General features: G+C 40.8%; 1 protein-coding gene across 4 annotated transcripts in view; it reads left to right on the top strand.

Moving 5' to 3' along the window:
• Positions 1-22,501, top strand: part of MED14 (mediator complex subunit 14) — a 532,798-nt gene that overhangs the window by 229,129 nt on the left and 281,168 nt on the right. The window lies entirely within an intron of this gene.

Here is a 22,501-nt window from a genome sequence, read left to right as displayed (position 1 = left end):
CTACCAGCCTACTAACACACTAGGGTAGTACCTCCCTGGGTAGTTGTCTACCAGCCTACTGCCACACTAGGGTAGTACCTCCCTGGGTAGTTGTTGTCTACCAGCCTACTAACACACTAGGGTAGTACCTCCCTCGGTGTTTGTTGTCTACCAGCCTACTAACACACTAGGGTAGTACCTCGCTGGGTAGTTGTTGTCCTCCAGACTAGTACCACACTAGGGTAGTACTTCCCTGGGTAGTTGTCTACCAGCCTACTGCCACACTAGGGTAGTACTTCCCTGGGTAGTTGTCTACCAGCCTACTGCCACACTAGGGTAGTACTTCCCTGGGTAGTTGTCTACCAGCCTACTACCACACTAGGGTAGTACTTCCCTGGGTAGTTGTCTACCAGCCTACTACCACACTAGGGTAGTAGTTCCGTGGGTAGTTGTCTACCAGCCTACTAACACACTAGGGTAGTACCTCGCTGGGTAGTTGTCTATCAGCCTACTGCCACACTAGGGTAATACTTCCCTGGGTAGTTGTTGTCTACCAGCCTACTGCCACACTAGGGTAGTACTTCCCTGGGTAGTTGTATACCAGCCTACTACCACACTAGGGTAGTACTTCCCTGGGTAGTTGTTGTCTTCCAGACTAGTACCACACTTGGGTAGTACTTCCCTGGGTAGTTGTTGTCTACTAGCCTATCACACTAGGGTAGTACTTCCCTGGGTAGTTGTCTACCAGCCTACTACAACACTAGGGTAGTACTTCCCTGGGTAGTTGTCTACCAGCCTACTGCCGCACTAGGGTAGTACTTCCCTGGGTAGTTGTCTACCAGCCTACTGCCACACTAGGATAGTACTTCCCTGGGTAGTTGTCTACCAGCCTACTACCACACTAGGGTAGTACTTCCCTGGGTAGTTGTTGTCTACCAGCCTACTACCACACTAGGGTAGTACTTCCCTGGGTGATGCTGACAGTTACAGTTCCACAACAATGTGAATGAAATGGCTGGAAGGAATTAAACCTAACCTACATTACTGAATACAGTTATGACGATAAACCTGACTCACAGTTCACTGTTCTTACTGTGATCTGACTCACAGTACACTGTTGGTTCTTATTGTGGTTTGACTCACAGTACACTGTTCTTACTGTGATCTGACAGTACACTGTTGGTTCTTAGTGTGGTTTGACTCACAGTACACTGTTCTTACTGTGATCTGACTCACAGTACACTGTTGGTTCTTACTGTGGTTTGACTCACAGTACACTATTCTTACTGTGATCTGACTCACAGTACACTGTTGGTTCTTACTGTGGTCTGACTCAGTACAATGTTGGTTCTTACTGAGGCCTGGTCACAGACCGGGCCGCGGGGGCGTTGATCCCCGGAACTCTCTCCAGGTAAACTCCAGGTAAACAGTACACTGTTGGTGTTTTCTGTTGTCTGACTCACAGTACACTGTTGGTTCTTACTGTCTTCTGACTCACAGTTCACTGTTGGTTCTTACTGTGGTCTGACTCACAGTTCACTGTTCAATTCAATTCAATTCAAGTTTATTCTCTATAAGGGTTACAATGTGGGGTTTACAGGTTTTGGGTATTGTGTGGTTTACATGTTATAAAATACTAATTACAGAGGGGGCCACTAGGACACCTAGCATGGCTAGGCATTTCGGGCAGACTTAGATTAATTCTTAACATTAAATCCTTACAGATTATGGTATTAAGGCTAAGTGACTACATTATAATTTGTGAGTTTAGCAATGTGAATGCTTTTGTTTTGGCACAATACAAAGTGTCTATATTGGAGTATCATAGGCAAACTTATGACTAGTTAGGATTTATTATTTTAAGATTAAGATTAGTATTTCTGGGTTTATAGTCAGTGGGTGAGTGAGTGTAATTGTGAACCACCAGGTGGTCATCATGTGCTTAGTTGTCGGGGTGGATCAGGGATATAAGATGTTTTCTAACTGTAGTTTTGAAAGTGATGAATGTGTCTGCAGTTCTAGAGTTTTCAGGTAGGGTGTTCCAGATTTTAGGTCCTTTGAAATACATTGAATTTTTGTAAAGGTTTAGTCGAATTCGGGGAATGTCATAGAGATGTTTGTGTCTGGCGTTATGCCTGTGGATCCTGTCACAACTATCAAGAAAGCATTTTAGCTCAAGGTTAATATTGGAATTTAAGGACCTGTAGATATAGATAGCACAGTAGTAAGTGTGGATGTTCTGAACAGGGAGTAAGTTTAGATCTATGAAGAGTGGGGGGGGGGGGGTGTTGCCAGGGATGGGATTTAGTGATTATTCTCACTGTGGCGTTTTGTTGGGTTATTATTGGTTTTAGGTGTGTTGCTGCAGTTGAACTCCAAGCACAGATGGTATAGGTGAGGTATGCATATATAAGTGAATGGTATAGTGTGAGAATGGCAGTTTGCGGTACGTAGTATCGTATCTTGGAGAGGATCCCCACCGTTTTGGATACTTTTTTTGTTATGTGTTGGATATGAGTACTGAAATTTAGGTTGTTGTCGAGGTATAGGCTAAGGAATTTGCCCCCATTATGTCTGGCAATTAGAGTGTTGTCGATCTTAATGTTAAGTTGCGCAACACCTGCTCTGCTACTAAACATAATATAGTAGGTTTTGCCAGTGTTAAGTGTAAGTTTATTGGCTGTCATCCAAGTCAATACTTTGAGCAGCTCTTTGTTAGCAATGGTGTTGAGGGTGGCAAGATTAGGGCAGGGTAGGGGTCAGCCTAGGAAAGGTTGGAGGGAGGGGGCAAAGGAGGTTTTGTGTGCGAGGGGCTTGGACTTCCAGCAGGCATGCGTGAGCGTGTTTGATAGGAGTGAATAGAGACAAATGCTTTTTAATACTTGACGTGCTGTTGGAGTGTGAGCAAAGTAACATTTATGAAGGGGTTCAGGGAAACCGGCAGGCCGGACTTGAGTCCTGGAGATGGGAAGTACAGTGCCTGCACTCTGAAGGAGGAGTGTTAATGTTGCAGTTTAAAAACTATAGTGTAAAGCACCCTTCTGGCAAGACAGTGATGGAGTGAATGATGGTGAAAGTTTTTCTTTTTCGGGCCACCCTGCCTTGGTGGGAATCGGCCAGTGTGATAATAAAAAAAAAATAATGTTGAATATTGTTTAAGAATATCTTTGTGTATTAAGCCCTGTCTATATTGCTTTTCATATTGGTGTTTCTTATCAATGGATTTCAGAATGCTGCTGGTTAGCCATGGGCAACCAAGCCATTTATTCGTGATCTGTTTCGTTTTTATAGGAGAATGTTTGTTGTATAGTCTAAGTATTTTGTTAAGAAAAATGTCTGCCCAATCGTCAATACCATTGGCATTGGAGAATTCTGTAGGCCAGTCAACAGTCTCTAGGTCTGCTGTGAAATTCTTTATTGAGGCCTCATCATGGAGTCTAAATGAAACTTTGTTGTATTCGAGTGGTGGCTTGCTAATGTTTGTTAAGAGGAAGGTTGGGTAGTGGTCAGTGGTGCTGTCTGTGATTATCCCTGATTTAAGGGGGGCTAGTATATTGGTCCATATGTGGTCTATTGTGGTTGCACTTGTCTCAGTCAGCCTGGTTGGTTTAGTTATTGTTGGTATGAGAAGTGTGTTGTTCATATTGTTGATGAAATCAGTTACAGTCTGATCATCTAGTAGGCCAAGGTTGATATTGAAGTCTCCAGCTAAGAGAAGGTGGTGCTTGTTCATTTGTCTGTTTGTTATTAGTGACTTTAGATTCTCACTGAAGTTTGGGATGTTTGTGTGGGGTATCCGGTATATGGCACCGACTGTTATAGGTGTCTTGAGGATTTTTACAGTAAAATTGGCAAAAATGTATTCCCCATATTCATCACTGAAGCAATCAGTGCTAATACAAGATAGTTGGTTAGAGTAATAGATTGCAGTACCACCCCCATCTTGGTATGGTCTGCAGTTGTGGATTGCTGTGTATCCTGGTAGTGGGTAGATATCAATTGTGTCCTGCTTAAGCAAGGTCTCAGTAAGAATAATGCAGGAGAAGGGTGTCTTTAGTGACTCAAGGAGTGCCAAGAGGTCATCATAGTGTTTGCTTAAGGAACTGATGTTGTAGTTAAGAATTGATAGACTTTGAGCAGTGTTCAGGATAGTGCTGGCTTGTGATGCTGTGTAATAAAGGCAGTTACTTTCCAATAAGTTTTGATTGTGTGTTAGATTATGGAGGTTTAGATCAGGGTTAACGTGATCATTCATCTTTTAGGTTTAAATAGTGGTTGTTTATATCCTGTATTATGTGGTGAGTTCTAATACTGATTTCTGTAGTGGTGGGAGGTTTGGATAAGTATACCGCTAAAGCACTTTGGTCATATAGAGTATAGTCACTGATAAACATAATGAAATTGATATTTTCTATGTGTTGTGCTAGAATGAGCTATAGTACAACTAGGTATAAACTAATACTAAAAAAAAAAAAAAATACAAGTGGCACCAGACTCACTCTTGTAATTGCACTAAGGTCTAATATAATGAATTTATTGTTGTCTATGTATTGAGCTAGAATGAGCTAAAGTACAACTAGGTATAGTTAGTTTAGGTGTTGTCTAAGTATTTATTTATTTATTTATTTTTTATTTATTTATTTAATAATTTGAACATACATACAGAGGTACAAAAAAATACAGGTAAGAGCAGCATGCCAAAGCCACTTGTATGCATAGCATTACGGGCAGGCTTAAAATTAACTTAAGATTAACTAAGCAATGATGTAATCAGTGATAAAACATTATTGTAAACAGATAACAATAAAGCACAAATGAGTATTACAAAGACAGGTCATATGGTTGCATGCATTGCTGTACATTCAGTAGAATGGAGTATTCTGTTAGGTAGTGTATTTAAAAAATAACAAAGTTAGATTGGGTCTTAGGTTTAACATTTATGTGATATAATTGTGAGAAACATTTAAGATATACAATTTATAAGGTTCAGTTATTCAGTATTTATTTGGTTTTGGGTGAGTAAGTGATCTTTGAGAAGAGACTTGAATTTATAAACAGGTAGTGTTTCTTTTATATTTACAGGTAATGAATTCCAGATTTTAGGGCCTTTTATGTGCATTGAGTTTTTGCATAGTGTGAGATGGACACGAGGAACATCAAAGAGTGATCTGTGCCTTGTGTTATGGTCATGTGTTCTGTTGAGGTTGGCAAGGAGATGTTTGAGGGGAGGGTTAATATCAGAGTTAAGTGTTCTATGTATGTAATAGGTGCAGTAATAAGTATGGATGTTTTGTATGGTGAGTAGGTTTAGTGTATTGAATATTGGTGGAGTGTGCTGCCTGTAGTGGGAATTTGTTATCATTCTGACTGTAGCCTTTTGTTGGGTAATTAATGGTCTGAGATGGTTAATTGTTGTTGAGCCCCATGCACAAATTCCATAGGTGAAATAGGGGTAAATAAGAGAGTGATATAGGGCCAGGAGGGCTGACTGTGGAACATAGTATCGTATCTTCGATAGTATGCCTATGGTCTTGGAAATTTTCTTAGAAATTTGTTGTATATATGTATGAAATTTGAGTCTATTATCAAGGTGGATTCCTAAGAATTTTCCCTCTGTTAGCTTTGTGATAGGTGATCCGTTTATCATTATGTTAAGAGGGACATCTGTAGCTCTCTTACCAAACTGAATGAAGTAGGTTTTGTCAATGTTTAGTGTAAGTTTGTTAGTCATCATCCAGGTAGATATTTTCTGTAATTCAGTATTTACAGTATTGGCTAGCATGACTGGGCTCGGGTGAGAGAAGACATATGTAGTGTCATCTGCAAATACAGTGGACCCCCGCATAGCGACTTTAATCCGTGCAAGAGGGCTGATTGTTATGTGAAATGTTCGGTATGCGAATGAATTTTCCCCATAAGAAATAATGGAAATCAAATTAATCCGTGCAAGACACCCAAAAGTATGAAAAAAAATTTTTTACCACATGAAATATACATTTTCCTACACACAAAGAGAAGGATACATGCACAATAGTAGAGTAGTACATGCACAATATATATTGTGCATGTACTACTCTACTAAATGAAGAATAAATGACACTTACCTTTATTGAAGATGCAGCAATGACTGATGAGACACTGTGTCCTGGGAGTGCCTTTTCCTCCTGAGTACTGTAGGTCCTGTTTGGCATTTTCTTCCAGAACAGGCCTTATCACACTGTGTATGCCACTATGATTCTTAAATCTCTCAAACCAACCTTTGCTGGCTTTAAATTCACCAATATGAGCACTAGTTCCAGGCATTTTTCCCTGTTCACCTGGGTGTTAGTCGACTGGTGTGGGTTGCATCCTGGGAGACAAGATTAAGGACCCCAATGGAAATAAGTTAGACAGTCTTCAATGACACTGACTTTTTTGGGTTATCCTGGGTGGAAAATCCTCTGGGGTTAATTGTTTCTTGGTATTCTCAATAAGCCACACCAACAACGGTGCTACAGCAGCAGCAGCAGCTGACGGTGGTACAGCAGCAACAGACGATGCTACAGCAGCAACAGACGATGCTACAGCAGCAGCACACGATGCTACAGCAGCAGCAGACGATGCTACAGCAGCAGCAGACGATGCTACAGCAGCAGCAGACGATGCTACAGCAGCAGCAGACGATGCTACAGCAGCAGCAGACGATGCTACAGCAGCACCAGACGATGCTGCAGCAGCAGCAGACGATGCTACAGCAGCAGCAGACGGTACTACAGCAGCAGCAGCAGCTGACGGTGGTACAACAGCAGCAGCAGCTGACAGTGCAGCAGCAGCTGACAGTGCAGCAGCAACTGACGGTGATACAGCAGCAGCAGCAGCTGTACCACCAATAGTACCGATGGTTGATTGGGGTTTATTATACAACCTGGCCAGCTCGGAGACACGCACTCCACTTTCATACTTATCAATGATCTTTTTCTTCATCTCTATAGTAATTCTCACCCTTATTGCTGTAGGGTTGGCACTAGAAGCTTTCTTGGGGCCCATGGTCACTTATCTTCCAGAAAAAATCACCAAAAACACTGTAATAATACGAAATGTTCCAATTGTATGCTTGGATGTTACCGCGGAGGCTGGCTGGTAAACAATGCCGCCGGCGGAACATGTGAGCGTGGCTCAGGCCACACATTGGACGCGTCTCGGACGAAGAGCGGTGAGCGGGTTTTTTGGCGGTATGCGAGGCAAAATTTTTGCGAAAAAAGTGAGCGGTATGCGGATTGTACGGTATGCGATGCGTGCGGTATGCGGGGGTCCACTGTAGTGTGGGTTTGAGTAATTGCGAAGCATTTGGTAGGTCATTTACGTATAGGAGAAAAAGAAGAGGGCCAAGGACACTTCCCTGTGGGACACCAACTGTAATTGGTTGTACGGAAGAGTTTGCCCCATTTGTGTACACATATTGGCTTCTGTTGCTGAGGTATGACTTGAGGTAGTTGAGGGAGTGCCCTCTTATACCATAGTGTGACAATTTTATGTGGAGCAAGTCATGGTCAACTGTATCAATAGCTTTACGTAAGTCAATGAAGATCCCCAGTGGGACTTCTTTTTTCTCTATTGCAGTGTATATATGTTTTAGCATGTGTATAATAGCATCATTAGTATTTTTATTAGTCCTGAACCCAAATTGGCAGGGGTTGAATATGTTTTGGGTTATGAGGTAGGAGTAGATTTGTTTATGAATTAATTTTTCGAAGATTTTTGAGAGAAGGTGTAAGTTGGATATTGGCCTATAGTTATTCAACTCTATTTGGTCTCCTCCTTTATGGATCGGGGTGACCTTTGCTATTTTGAGAACTGTAGGGAAGGTAGAGGATTCAATGGATTTGTTAAAGAGTGTTGCAATGATTTGTGATAGCACTTGTGACACTTTTTTGTATATAAAGTGTGGTAAGGTATTTAAATCTTCTGCCTTGTTTTTTAGTGTGTTGATAATAAGGGAGACTTCGTATGGGTTAGTCGGAGCTAGGAACAGTGTGTTCGGGTAGTTGCCAGTGAGGTAGTCATTTGGTGGGGTATCTGAGCTTGGGATTTTATTGGCAAGGTTTTGTCCTATAGTGGAGAAGAAATCATTGAGTCTGTTTGCTGTTTCTGTTGGTGGGAGTTGGGATTCATCTGATTTTGCTAATTTTATTTCGCTATTTCGTGATATCTTTTTTGTTCCTAGAATTTTTGATAGGGTTTTCCAGGTCTTTTTTATATCACCTCGTAAGTTGGATAATCTGTTCTCATAATACAATTTTTTTGCCCTTCTTATCAGGCTGGTTCGGATTGATGAGTAACGTTTTGTTTGGTCTCTGGTTATGCGACCCATTCTGTACTGTTTTTCATATAGGTGTTTTGTATTTATGGATTTGAGAATGCTGGGTGTTAGCCAGGGACTGTTCAGTCTCTTAGCTGTCATCTGTTTAGTTTTTTTAGGGCAGTGCTTTTTATAGAGGTATTGGGTCTTTTTTAGAAAATTATTAATACATTCGTCAATATCTGTATAGATTTCTAGCTCAGTGTGCCAGTCAATGTTTGTTACTGCTGTTGTGAAGTTATTAATGGCTGCCTCATTGTGAAGTCTGAAGGTGACTTCAGTAGTGTCTTGGGGTAATTTACCAAGAGTTGTTATGAGGAAAGTAGGGTAGTGGTCTGTGGTATTATCTGTGATTATGCTAAGTACAACTATGCTAAGCTAAAGTACAACTAGGTATAAACTTATAATATAAAAATACAAATTCAAATGGTACTTGCAATTGCACTAGGGTCTGATATAGGTTGTTAACAAGAACAATTGCACTAGGATCTGATATAGGTTGTTAACAAGAACAATTGCACTAGGGTCTGATATAGGTTGTTAACAAGATCAAGAGTATAACTAGATTTAAATTGACAAAATAAAATTCACAAATTAAAGTACCAAAAGAATAATAAGTAAAAAATAACAATGGCAATGACTTGGTTATAATATGATAGTAAGATGGTAGACAGGTACAGAGGTACACTGGTACACAGGTACACAGGTACACAGGTACAAAGGATAATATAAAGGTTGGAGTTGAATATACAAACTTGAAAATTTGGCAACAAAATGTTATGAAAAGTATGAAATAATGATTAATGTACAAAAGTAAAATTGACTGGTAGTAAATATGGTGTTTAATAAAATTTTAGTAAGTAATAATGATTACAAAAAAAGATTAATTAGCAAAAATAAAGTGAAAAAGTAATGTTTATTTCAAGTATTAAATTTTAAGAACAGTTATTTGGATTCAATATTGCACTGGTAGTTATACTAGAGGTTATTTGTCAGGACAAGGTATTTAAGAGTACTCTAAGATAGTAAATGTGGTATTAAAACAGGTTATGGTAATTAGACAAGTAATGGTAATTGAATGATGTCAAAAATGTTAAGAGTAAATTGTACTGATAGTAAAAATGGCAATTAATTTTTAATTTTAGTAAGTAATATCAATTAATAGTATTTAAAAAAAATATGGACAGAGAAAGTATCAATTCAGCTAATATTTAAGCAAACAATAGTAAATAAGAAAATTACATAAGGTGACTTAGGCTTACTAGTAAAATCACATAATGAGGTAGTTGATTATTTAATTACTAAGAGATTGTACTACGAGATTTGAACAATAATGGAGCAAAACATACACTACATTACGTAGCCGTTTAGGTTGGACATTGTTTACTTATTCTCTGTAAGATCAGTATCCCTGAGAAATCGTGATAGATCATTCTCGTTCGTGATTGTGTACAGTTGACCTACATTTGTTTTCCTAACAAGAATTTTCCCATCCCGTGTGAAGCATTGGTGTATTGTGTCATTATTCTCCCGCTTAAGTTTTCTGACTCTATACAGGAGGTTCTGACGTTTTTTGGTAAGACACTCGTTTATGTATACCTCTTTCTTTACTTTAATAGATGCAATAATTAAGTCTTTTTTCCTGTCATGTGAGTGGAATCTAAGCATAACACTTTTTCCACCATGGGATCCTAGTAACCTGGCTTTTATTTCTGACTCTGGTACAATAGCACTTGTTTGGTCCTTTATGATCTGCAGAGTAATTTCTTTACTGTTTGTTTGGTTCATATCACTGGGAAAAAGTGGACTGTTAACTATTACTGCGTCCGATAGTTTATCTTGTTCAGTTTTATCTTCTTGGAGAGCAAAGTAGTCACTGAACTGGTTATCTAAGTTGTTCTTCCATTCTTTTACTGCTTCTTCAACCTTTGTATTAACCCTTTCAGGGTCCGTCCCGTAGATCTACGGCTTTACGTTCAGGGTCCAAACCGTAGATCTACGTCATGAGCTCAGCTCACTCTGATAAACTGTGAGTGGTACATTTGGGCCTAGATATGAGAGAATACATCTATGTGGTATGTGTGCACCACATAAAACAGATCCTGCAGCCCACTGTGTATAATAAGAGAAAAAAACTGAAATCATGATTTTTCGATTAAAACAGCGACTGCAGTGTTTTTTCGTATGTTTTTTATAGTTGTATTTGTGATTTCTTGGTCTCATTTGATAGAATGGAAGACATATTACAGAAATAGAGATGATTTTGATTGGTTTTAGCACTGGAAATGGCTTGAAACTGAGCTCAAAGTAGCAGAAATGTTAAATTTTTGCCGATTTTCAAGAGTAAACAAATGACCTCACACGTCTAATACACACCAGCTGGTGGGTCTAATATGCATTCACAAATATGGTGATGATATTTATACAATTATTACAGTATTGCATAACAGTAAATCTTCTATTTTTTGGTGTGAATAAAAATTCATTATGTGAATAAAAAATCAAAATGGAATTTTTTGTAAAGCCTTAAAACACAACTGATGAACAGAGGAAATGTTAGTTTAGTGCCAGGAATGCCTACATTGTTTATTCTGGATCCTATTTTGAAATTGGAAAATTTTGAACTTTGTGTTAAATTGGCCAAATTAACAATTTCCGATCACTTTAATTTGTAGTTGAAACAATTGATTTGGCAATTTCTTGTGCTCAATCGATAGAATAGAAGTAATACTAGTGAAATAGCTAAGAATTTGGTTGACTGGAATAATGTAATTGGCCTAAAATGGGAGTCAAAGTCGGCAAAATCGCCGATTCGTAAATATCGCTGACACATCAAAATTCGCGAGAGCATAATTTTTCAATTTACCATCAAATTTCGTACTTTTTGTTTTATTACCTTCACAAAAAGATTCTCTACCATTTCATAAGAAAAAATAACACATTTTTTTTCTGAAAATTCTTGGACACTGGGGCACCACTTCAGATTTGGTCCTTGGACCCTGAAGGGGTTAAGAGATATTATTTGTTCTGTATGGCTATCTATGACTGTTTGGATGGTCTTGCCATAGTCAGTCATTCCTGGTGTTGATAACTTTTGTTCAAGACTGAGGATTTTGCTCTCGAGTTGTGTCATCCTGGTGTCTTGTTTTGTTAGCGTCTCTTGAAGATTCATATTTTCAATAACTAAGGTGGAGATGCATGACTTTAGGGTATCTGGATCGTTGGTCATACCTGAGAGACTACTTGGTAGGTTGAATCCGGGGAAGAGAGGGGAGGATGGGCTGGGGGCAGCCATGTTTGTTGTTATTGTTGTGGCGTCGCCTTGAGCGGTGGTGAGAGGGGTGGTAGCTGGGCCGGCATCCTCCTGGCTACACTTGTTGAATAGTTGATTTTTCGGCGTTTTATTGCTGACCTTGGTGCTGTTTCCTCTGAGATTGTGCCTCATCATACTACAGGAATTGTTGTAGTTAAGAAGAAGTTGTAGTTATACAAAGCTTAGGGTTACGTTGTTCAGCTGGCAGCGGGGTGTTGCTTTGGGTTTGTGGGCAGTCTTCCTTTGATCTCTATTATTTTTGATTTGTAGGTTTCACTGTTGGTAATCTTTGGTCATTGTGGGTGCTACGTTGGGTAGTGCAGTTTTGCTTGTAACTAGGTCATCATAGAAGCATTGGTGGCTCTCACTCTACATTATTAAGACTACGGGTAATGAGTGGACACAATTATATTATAGTTTAATAATAATATTATTATTAATATTAGTACATATGTATTATTGTAATAATAATAATAATTATTATTAATATTATTATTAATTTAGGGCACTGGATCACAGATCCACTGTATAGCACTTTGTCTGGATTTTTTGCATTATCCTAGGTAATTTATACTATGTATGATAACTTCACTTACGTGTACCAGAGAGAGAGAGAGAGAGAGAGAGAGAGAGAGAGAGAGAGAGAGAGAGAGAGAGAGAGAGAGAGAGATAGAGATAGAGATAGAGATAGATAGAGAGAGATAGATAGAGAGAGATAGAGAGAGAGATAGAGAGATAGAGAGAGAGATAGAGAGATAGAGAGATAGAGAGAGATAGAGAGAGAGAGAGAGATAGAGAGAGATAGAGAGAGATAGAGAGAGATAGAGAGAGATAGAGAGAGATAGAGAGAGATAGAGATAGAGAGAGATAGAGAGAGATAGAGAGAGATAGAGAGATAGAGAGAGATAGAGAGATAGAGAGAGATAGAGATAGAGAGAGATAGAGAGATAGAGATATATATATATATATATACACACACAGAAAGAGAGAGAGAGAGAGATATATATATATACAGAAAGAGAGAGAGAGATATATATATATATATATATACAGAAAGAGAGAGAGAGAGATATATATATATATATATACAGAAAGAGAGAGAGAGAGAGAGAGAGAGAGATATATATATATATACAGATAGAGAGAGAGAGAGAGAGAGAGAGAGAGAGAGAGAGAGAGAGATATACAGAAAGAGATATATATATATATATATATATATATATATATATATATATATATCTATATATATATATATATTATATATATATATATATACACACAGAAAGAGAGAGAGAGAGAGAGAGAGAGAGATATACAGAAAGAGAGAGAGAGAGAGAGAGAGAGAGAGAGAGAGAGAGATATATATACAGAAAGAGAGAGAGAGAGAGAGAGAGATATACAGAAAGAGAGAGAGAGAGAGAGAGAGAGAGAGATATATACAGAAAGAGAGAGAGAGAGATATATATATATATATATATATATATATATATACAGAAAGAGAGAGAGAGAGAGAGAGAGAGATATATATATATATACAGAAAGAGAGAGAGAGAGAGATATATATATATATACAGAAAGAGAGAGAGAGAGAGAGAGAGAGAGAGAGAGATATATACAGAAAGAGAGAGAGAGAGAGAGAGAGAGAGAGAGATATACAGAAAGAGATATATATATATATATTCTTCTTCTTTCAACGTACCAGCCGTATCCCACTGAGGCGGGGTGGCCCAAAAGAAAAAACTGAAGTTTCTCCTTTTAAATTTAGTAATATATACAGGAGAAGAGGTTACTAGCCCCTTGCTCCCGGCATTTTAGTCGCCTCTTACAACACGCATGGCTTACAGAGGAAGAATTCTGTTCCACTTCCCCATGGGAAGTACTACCGTCCTGCCAGATGACTGTGAAACAAAAACCTGTAACTGTTTTGCATGATGGTAGGATTGCTGGTTTCTTTTTCTGTCTCATAAACACGCTAAGATAACAGGGATATCTTGCTACTCCTACTTACACTTTGGTCACACTTCATAGACACGCACATGCATATATATATATACATACATCTAGGTTTTTCTCCTTTTTCTAAATAGCTCTTGTTCTTTTTTATTTCTTCTATTGTCCATGGGGAAGTGGAAAAGAATCTTTCCTCCGTAAGCCATGCGTGTCGTATGAGGCGACTAAAATGCCGGGAGCAATGGGCTAGTAACCCCTTCTCCTGTATACAATTACTAAAAAAGAGAAGAAGAAAAACTTTATAAAACTGGGTTGCTTAAATGTGCGTGGATGTAGTGCGGATGACAAGAAACAGATGATTGCTGATGTTATGAATGAAAAGAAGTTGGATGTCCTGGCCCTAAGCGAAACAAAGCTGAAGGGGGTAGGAGAGTTTCAGTGGGGGGAAATAAATGGGATTAAATCTGGAGTATCTGAGAGAGTTAGAGCAAAGGAAGGGGTAGCAGTAATGTTAAATGATCAGTTATGGAAGGAGAAAAGAGAATATGAATGTGTAAATTCAAGAATTATGTGGATTAAAGTAAAGGTTGGATGCGAGAAGTGGGTCATAATAAGCGTGTATGCACCTGGAGAAGAGAGGAATGCAGAGGAGAGAGAGAGATTTTGGGAGATGTTAAGTGAATGTATAGGAGCCTTTGAACCAAGTGAGAGAGTAATTGTGGTAGGGGACTTGAATGCTAAAGTAGGAGAAACTTTTAGAGAGGGTGTGGTAGGTAAGTTTGGGGTGCCAGGTGTAAATGATAATGGGAGCCCTTTGATTGAACTTTGTATAGAAAGGGGTTTAGTTATAGGTAATACATATTTTAAGAAAAAGAGGATAAATAAGTATACACGATATGATGTAGGGCGAAATGACAGTAGTTTGTTGGATTATGTATTGGTAGATAAAAGACTGTTGAGTAGACTTCAGGATGTACATGTTTATAGAGGGGCCACAGATATATCAGATCACTTTCTAGTTGTAGCTACACTGAGAGTAAAAGGTAGATGGGATACAAGGAGAATAGAAGCATCAGGGAAGAGAGAGGTAAAGGTTTATAAACTAAAAGAGGAGGCAGTTAGGGTAAGATATAAACAGCTATTGGAGGATAGATGGGCTAATGAGAGCATAGGCAATGGGGTCGAAGAGGTATGGGGTAGGTTTAAAAATGTAGTGTTAGAGTGTTCAGCAGAAGTTTGTGGTTACAGGAAAGTGGGTGCAGGAGGGAAGAGGAGCGATTGGTGGAATGATGATGTAAAGAGAGTAGTAAGGGAGAAAAAGTTAGCATATGAGAAATTTTTACAAAGTAGAAGTGATGCAAGGAGGGAAGAGTATATGGAGAAAAAGAGAGAAGTTAAGAGAGTGGTGAAGCAATGTAAAAAGAGAGCAAATGAGAGAGTGGGTGAGATGTTATCAACAAATTTTGTTGAAAATAAGAAAAAGTTTTGGAGTGAGATTAACAAGTTAAGAAAGCCTAGAGAACAAATGGATTTGTCTGTTAAAAATAGGAGAGGAGAGTTATTAAATGGAGAGTTAGAGGTATTGGGAAGATGGAAGGAATATTTTGAGGAATTGTTAAATGTTGATGAAGATAGGGAAGCTGTGATTTCGTGTATAGGGCAAGGAGGAATAACATCTTGTAGGAGTGAGGAAGAGCCAGTTGTGAGTGTGGGGGAAGTTCGTGAGGCAGTAGGTAAAATGAAAGGGGGTAAGGCAGCCGGGATTGATGGGATAAAGATAGAAATGTTAAAAGCAGGTGGGGATGTAGTTTTGGAGTGGTTGGTGCAATTATTTAATAAATGTATGGAAGAGGGTAAGGTACCTAGGGATTGGCAGAGAGCATGCATAGTTCCTTTGTATAAAGGCAAAGGGGATAAAAGAGAGTGCAAAAATTATAGGGGGATAAGTCTGTTGAGTGTACCTGGTAAAGTGTATGGTAGAGTTATAATTGAAAGAATTAAGAGTAAGACGGAGAATAGGATAGCAGATGAACAAGGAGGCTTTAGGAAAGGTAGGGGGTGTGTGGACCAGGTGTTTACAGTGAAACATATAAGTGAACAGTATTTAGATAAGGCTAAAGAGGTCTTTGTGGCATTTATGGATTTGGAAAAGGCGTATGACAGGGTGGATAGGGGGGCAATGTGGCAGATGTTGCAAGTGTATGGTGTAGGAGGTAGGTTACTGAAAGCAGTGAAGAGTTTTTACGAGGATAGTGAGGCTCAAGTTAGAGTATGTAGGAAAGAGGGAAATTTTTTCCCAGTAAAAGTAGGCCTTAGACAAGGATGTGTGATGTCACCGTGGTTGTTTAATATATTTATAGATGGGGTTGTAAGAGAAGTAAATGCGAGGGTCTTGGCAAGAGGCGTGGAGTTAAAAGATAAAGAATCACACACAAAGTGGGAGTTGTCACAGCTGCTCTTTGCTGATGACACTGTGCTCTTGGGAGATTCTGAAGAGAAGTTGCAGAGATTGGTGGATGAATTTGGTAGGGTGTGCAAAAGAAGAAAATTAAAGGTGAATACAGGAAAGAGTAAGGTTATGAGGATAACAAAAAGATTAGGTGATGAAAGATTGAATATCAGATTGGAGGGAGAGAGTATGGAGGAGGTGAACGTATTCAGATATTTGGGAGTGGACGTGTCAGCGGATGGGTCTATGAAAGATGAGGTGAATCATAGAATTGATGAGGGAAAAAGAGTGAGTGGTGCACTTAGGAGTCTGTGGAGACAAAGAACTTTGTCCTTGGAGGCAAAGAGGGGAATGTATGAGAGTATAGTTTTACCAACGCTCTTATATGGGTGTGAAGCGTGGGTGATGAATGTTGCAGCGAGGAGAAGGCTGGAGGCAGTGGAGATGTCATGTCTGAGGGCAATGTGTGGTGTGAATATAATGCAGAGAATTCGTAGTTTGGAAGTTAGGAGGAGGTGCGGGATTACCAAAACTGTTGTCCAGAGGGCTGAGGAAGGGTTGTTGAGGTGGTTCGGACATGTAGAGAGAATGGAGCGAAACAGAATGACTTCAAGAGTGTATCAGTCTGTAGTGGAAGGAAGGCGGGGTAGGGGTCGGCCTAGGAAGGGTTGGAGGGAGGGGGTAAAGGAGGTTTTGTGTGCGAGGGGCTTGGACTTCCAGCAGGCATGCGTGAGCGTGTTTGATAGGAGTGAATGGAGACAAATGGTTTTTAATACTTGACGTGCTGTTGGAGTGTGAGCAAAGTAACATTTATGAAGGGATTCAGGGAAACCGGCAGGCCGGACTTGAGTCCTGGAGATGGGAAGTACAGTGCCTGCACTCTGAAGGAGGGGTGTTAATGTTGCAGTTTAAAAACTGTAGTGTAAAGCACCCTTCTGGCAAGACAGTGATGGAGTGAATGATGGTGAAAGTTTTTCTTTTTCGGGCCACCCTGCCTTGGTGGGAATCGGCCGGTGTGATAATAATAATAAAAAAGAACTAGAAAGAAAATAGAAGAAAACCCAGAGGGGTGTGTATATATGTGCTTGTACATGTATGTGTAGTGTGACCTAAGTGTAAGTAGAAGTAGCAAGACGTACCTGAAATCTTGCATGTTCATGAGACAGAAAAAAGGACACCAGCAATCCTACCATCATGTAAAACAATTACAGGCTTTCGTTTTACACTCACTTGGCAGGACGGTAGTACCTCCCTGGGCGGTTGCTGTCTACCAACCTACTACCTATAATATATATATATATATATATATATATATATATATATATATATATATATATATATATATACACAGAAAGAGATATATATATATATATATATATATATATATATATATATATATATATACAGATAGAGAGAGAGAGAGAGAGAGAGAGATATACAGAAAGAGAGAGAGAGAGAGAGAGAGAGAGAGAGAGAGAGAGAGAGAGAGAGAGAGAGAGAGAGAGAGATACAGAAAGAGAGAGAGAGAGAGAGATATATATATACAGAAAGAGAGAGAGAGAGAGAGAGAGAGAGAGAGAGAGATATACAGAAAGAGAGAGAGAGAGAGAGAGAGAGAGATATATACAGAAAGAGAGAGAGAGAGAGATATACAGAAAGAGAGAGAGAGAGAGAGAGAGATAGAGAAAGAGAGAGAGAGAGAGAGAGAGAGAGAGATATAGAGAAAGAGAGAGAGAGAGAGAGAGAGAGAGAGATATACAGAAAGAGAGAGAGAGAGAGAGAGATATACAGAAAGAGAGAGAGAGAGAGAGAGAGAGAGAGAGAGATACAGAAAGAGAGAGAGAGAGAGAGATATATATATACAGAAAGAGAGAGAGAGAGAGAGAGAGAGAGAGAGAGAGAGATACAGAAAGAGAGAGAGAGAGAGAGAGATATACAGAAAGAGAGAGAGAGAGAGAGAGAGAGAGATATACAGAAAGAGAGAGACAGAGAGATATATACAGAAAGAGAGAGAGAGAGAGAGAGAGAGAGAGAGAGAGAGAGAGAGAGAGATGACTTCACACCGCAAAATAGCAAGATTATCTACGCTATCTGGCTATTGTCCCAGTAGATACTGCAGTGTTTGTGGGTATACCACAAGGGACAAAGATCTTCTTGGATGTAAGGAGCCTACTTGTTCCAACTACTGCCACACAGATTGCACTCCAGAAGGAGAATTTTGTTGCAGCCAGGTTGAAAATTTCAGAAAATTTAAGGATATCCATAATCCTGTGGTATATGTGGATACAAGCCTGGAGCTACAGGAGGAAGGTTCAGAAGTCCTACCTCAGGGACTCCTGTCCAAAGATCAAGACTGCCCTCTTGGGCTGTGTTGTAAAGTTGCAGCTAAGATAATCCATCACAGGGAAGCACTTCATGAGCTCCTCAAATCATTAGATAACCTACAAGCTATTTTAGAAGGTCAGTGCAAGCCTGCATCAAGTGACATAAGCTGCTCAGCTGATGGCGACACTATTGACAAAGACTGGAAGTCCCACACTGAGCTTAACTCAGGGGTAAACGACTGGTGGAATTCTGTCATCGCTAAGGTCCCACAGACTGGCAGAGTTCAAAACACTACCTTTGGGAATTCTAACACAATTCCTCTGACCACCACAGAGGGAACAAATCCTCTTCCCAGCAACGTGGGAAGCCTTGGATCTGTTAATTCTCCTACACCTGACATCTCTGCTTCAGCCACTGCCAGTCTACTTGACAGTGCACATACCATCTCTGATCCTACACCTGTCAGCACACCTGCCGATACTATTCTAGAATCTGGTAGTAGTGTTTCGACAGCAAGTTCTGAGCCAGGAGTTTCTCCACCAGAGAACGGTGCAGTTAGTGATCAGGGAACTATCACTGCACCTGATCACCTGCTGCGCCGAAGTACGAACAGCAGGGACACATCTGTCAGAACTGGTAGAGGGCGGGGTAGAGGACGTGGAGGAGGACGTGGTGGAGGAAGACATCTACAGCCGTCTCACCCTCCACTAACACAGTTCCAGCGGCAGAATCTGAGGACAAATCTGAGAAACACAGGAGGTGCAACAAATCCTAGTCCACCCTCCCAGGCACCTAGGCTGTGCTCTCGCTGTCACCAGAAGGGGCACTCTGCCAACAACTGCCTGCGAGATACCAGGTGTAACTACTGCTACAAGAAAGGACATAAGGAGGACCAGTGTCGGAAGAAAAAGGAACTTGACAGACAGGGCCACCTGTTTAGAGACCTGTTCTCAGAACAAACCAGCAGGATCTCTGAATTGGTAAACACTCTCACACGTCACCCACTTAGCTACTCCTATCCCAGCCCAGCAGGTGGGATTGGGCCTTATACAAGACCACAGACCTACATCCCTGCAGCTGCCTCAGTACCCTACCTCTCTCAAGGGCAGGCACCTTACATTCCCTACACACCCACCACCTCAAGCTGACCACTTCATCATGAGGAGCCAGTCTATCAGCATCCTGTCGGCCAACATTAGAGGTTTCATTACTAATGTTGGAGAGCTCACACATAGCTTTGTGAACACTCGACGTCCAGACATGATAGCTGTTGTTGAAACATTTTTGGATGACAGGACTCCAGAAAATTTTGCAAGAATTGCTGGCTACACCTCATGGATGAGAAGAGACAGGCAAGGGCAAGGAGGTGGTGTTGCTGTGTGCTTCTCTAAAAGTGTTCATGCCCAGCACATAGATGTTGCCACCCCTACACATCTTGAAATGATGTTCTTCAAGCTCTGTATAAACACTAGTACCTCTGTACTAGCATGTGCAATGTACAGACCTCAGTGGCAACATGCAGACCCTATCAACTTCCTAATGGAAAATATTGACTCCCTTCTGCTACAACACAACTGTCAACATATTATAATTGTTGGTGACCTCAACCAGCACCTTATACAGAGGGACTTTGATGACCTTCTTGCAGTGTTTGACATGAGAAACTTTGTTGATTTCCCTACTCATATCTCTGGCTCCTCCCTTGACCCAGTAGTGAGTGATCTGGCAGAAGGCATAGTCACTTGTCAACCCCTCGGCTACGTTGGATCGTCTGACCACAAGGCTGTTTTTACCACACTTAAGATCCCAACAGAACGAGGTGAGGAGTCCACACGCACAACCTGGCTATGGGAAAGAGGTAATTGGCCAGCCCTTTGCTCTGAGCTCGCCACCACCGACTGGAATGCTCTTCTCCAGGGGGATGTTGACAACCAAGTGAAAGCCTTCACTGGACACATCCTTAATCTGCAACAAGAACACATTCCTCACCGGCAATATGTGACAAAGCCTACAGATCAGCCTTGGTTTGGCTTTCGTTGTAGAGAGGCTGCTACTGCTAAGTACAAAGCATGGCGAAGGTATAAGAGACATCCTACCACCTATAACAGGAACTTGCACATGCAAGCCTGTAGGCATATGGGTGATGTTCAAAAGTGGGCCATTGCTAAATGGGAGGTGGACACTAAAAGAAAGTTAGCATCAGGTAGGGTAGGCTCCAAAACCTGGTGGTCCCTGGTCAAGGACAGACAAGGTTATCTGCCTGATGAACTTATTCCACCTCTAAATCGACAGGATGGGACCACCTCTACTAGTAGTCAAGAGAAGGCGGACCTCTTTGCTGAACACTTTGCTACCAAAATGCAAGTTCCTGATCCAGCAAGGGACCCTCCTTGGCTAGCTGCAAGAACTGTGTCAAAACTGTCAGTGGTGACAATAAGGCAGGAGGAGGTGCATTTCCTTCTTAAATCACTTGACCAAGAAAAGGCTGTGGGCCCAGACAAGTTGAGCCCAAGATTGTTGAGAAGATGTGCAGACCAGCTAGCAGCACCTCTAACTCGCATCTTTCAGCACTGCCTAGTACAGTGTAAATGGCCCTCTCCATGGAAAGAGACAAATGTAGTCCCTGTTCACAAAAAGAAGAGCAGAGCAGAAATCAGCAACTACAGACCAGTGTCACTCCTGTCAATCACTGGTAAGATCCTTGAAACAATTATCTCAAGACAAATGACAGATTTTTTTGACTACCACTCACTACTTTGTGATCGTCAATATGGCTTCAGGAAAGGTTACTCTGCTGCTGATCTGTTGCTAAACCTCTCCACTAAGTGGCACCAGTCACTGGATGAATCCAAAGTCAGCTGTGTGGTAGCACTGGACATTGCTGGCGCTTTCGACCGGGTGTGGCACCAGGGCCTCTTAGCAAAACTTCAAGCACTGGGAATTGCAGGCTCTACGCTATGTCTCCTCAGTGATTACCTTCATGGTAGATCTCTAAGTGTAGTCCTCAATGGAACGGAATCAGCAAGGCATCCTATTGGGGCAAGCGTTCCACAAGGAAGCGTGCTGGGTCCACTGTTATGGAATGTCTACTTCAACGACCTTCTTCATCTCATCCCAGAATCACATGCATATGCAGACGACTGTACACTGACATTCACTTATCCAAGAGAAGAAAGGCCAGCTGCTCTAAGCTACATCAATCACCAGCTGAGAGCTATATCAGCTTGGGGAAATAGATGGCAAGTAACATTTGCACCTGAGAAAACGCAAATGATGATAGTCTCTAGGCACCATGATGATAATGCTGGTGCAGTAGTAAGGATGAATGGGAGGATGTTGGCACCTGGAGAAGAAGTTGATATCCTTGGGGTGAAATTTGACTCCAAACTAACCATGAAGAACCATGTTGTAAATCTTGCAAACAAGGCAGCCAGGAAGCTTACAGCACTTCGCCGTATCTCGCATCTGCTTGACAGTAGGGGTTGCAAGATCCTGTACGAGGCACAAGTACGCTCACACCTTGAGTATGCTCCACTTTCTTGGTTTGCCTGCCCCCCCTCTCATCTGCGACTGCTTGACAGAGTAGAGAACAGAGCAAGACGTCTCATCTCTCGCCTGGACCCATCCTGGATAGATCTGTCATTTCAGCAGAGCCTTCAACATAGGAGGGATGTGGGTGGCCTTACTGTTATGTACAAGGCCAATATTGTCAAAATACCACACTTGGATCCACTTCTAGGACAGCGTGAAACAAGCTTTTATGCCACAAGACGGGCAGAAAGCAGCAACTTCACTCTGGCTGTACCCTTCTCCAGAACATCACTCCATCTGAGATCATACATACCCAGGATGACTCGAGTATGGAACACATTCGTACAGCATAATGATGTCAACGAGATAAAGTCAGTTGATCAAATGAAAATGCTGGCCCACAGATGGCTCCAACTTCATCCTGTTCCCTACTTGTATGTCTCATAACAATAAAAATGCTTTCAAATGAGCTGATGTAGGTAACAGCTCTTAGCTTGCCAATAAAGTTAGGAATCCTTAACCTGTAATATAGCTGTCAATAAAGCTAGGGATCCTTAACCTTGTCAAACCCTGCGTAAAAAAAAAAAAAAAAAAAAAATACAGAGAGAGAGAGCCA

Source organism: Cherax quadricarinatus, chromosome 50, assembly GCF_038502225.1.
Source record: "Cherax quadricarinatus isolate ZL_2023a chromosome 50, ASM3850222v1, whole genome shotgun sequence".
NCBI classification, from domain to species: domain Eukaryota; kingdom Metazoa; phylum Arthropoda; class Malacostraca; order Decapoda; family Parastacidae; genus Cherax; species Cherax quadricarinatus.
Note: the sequence above shows the minus strand (reverse complement) of the source record. Positions and strands in the feature narration are given on the sequence as shown.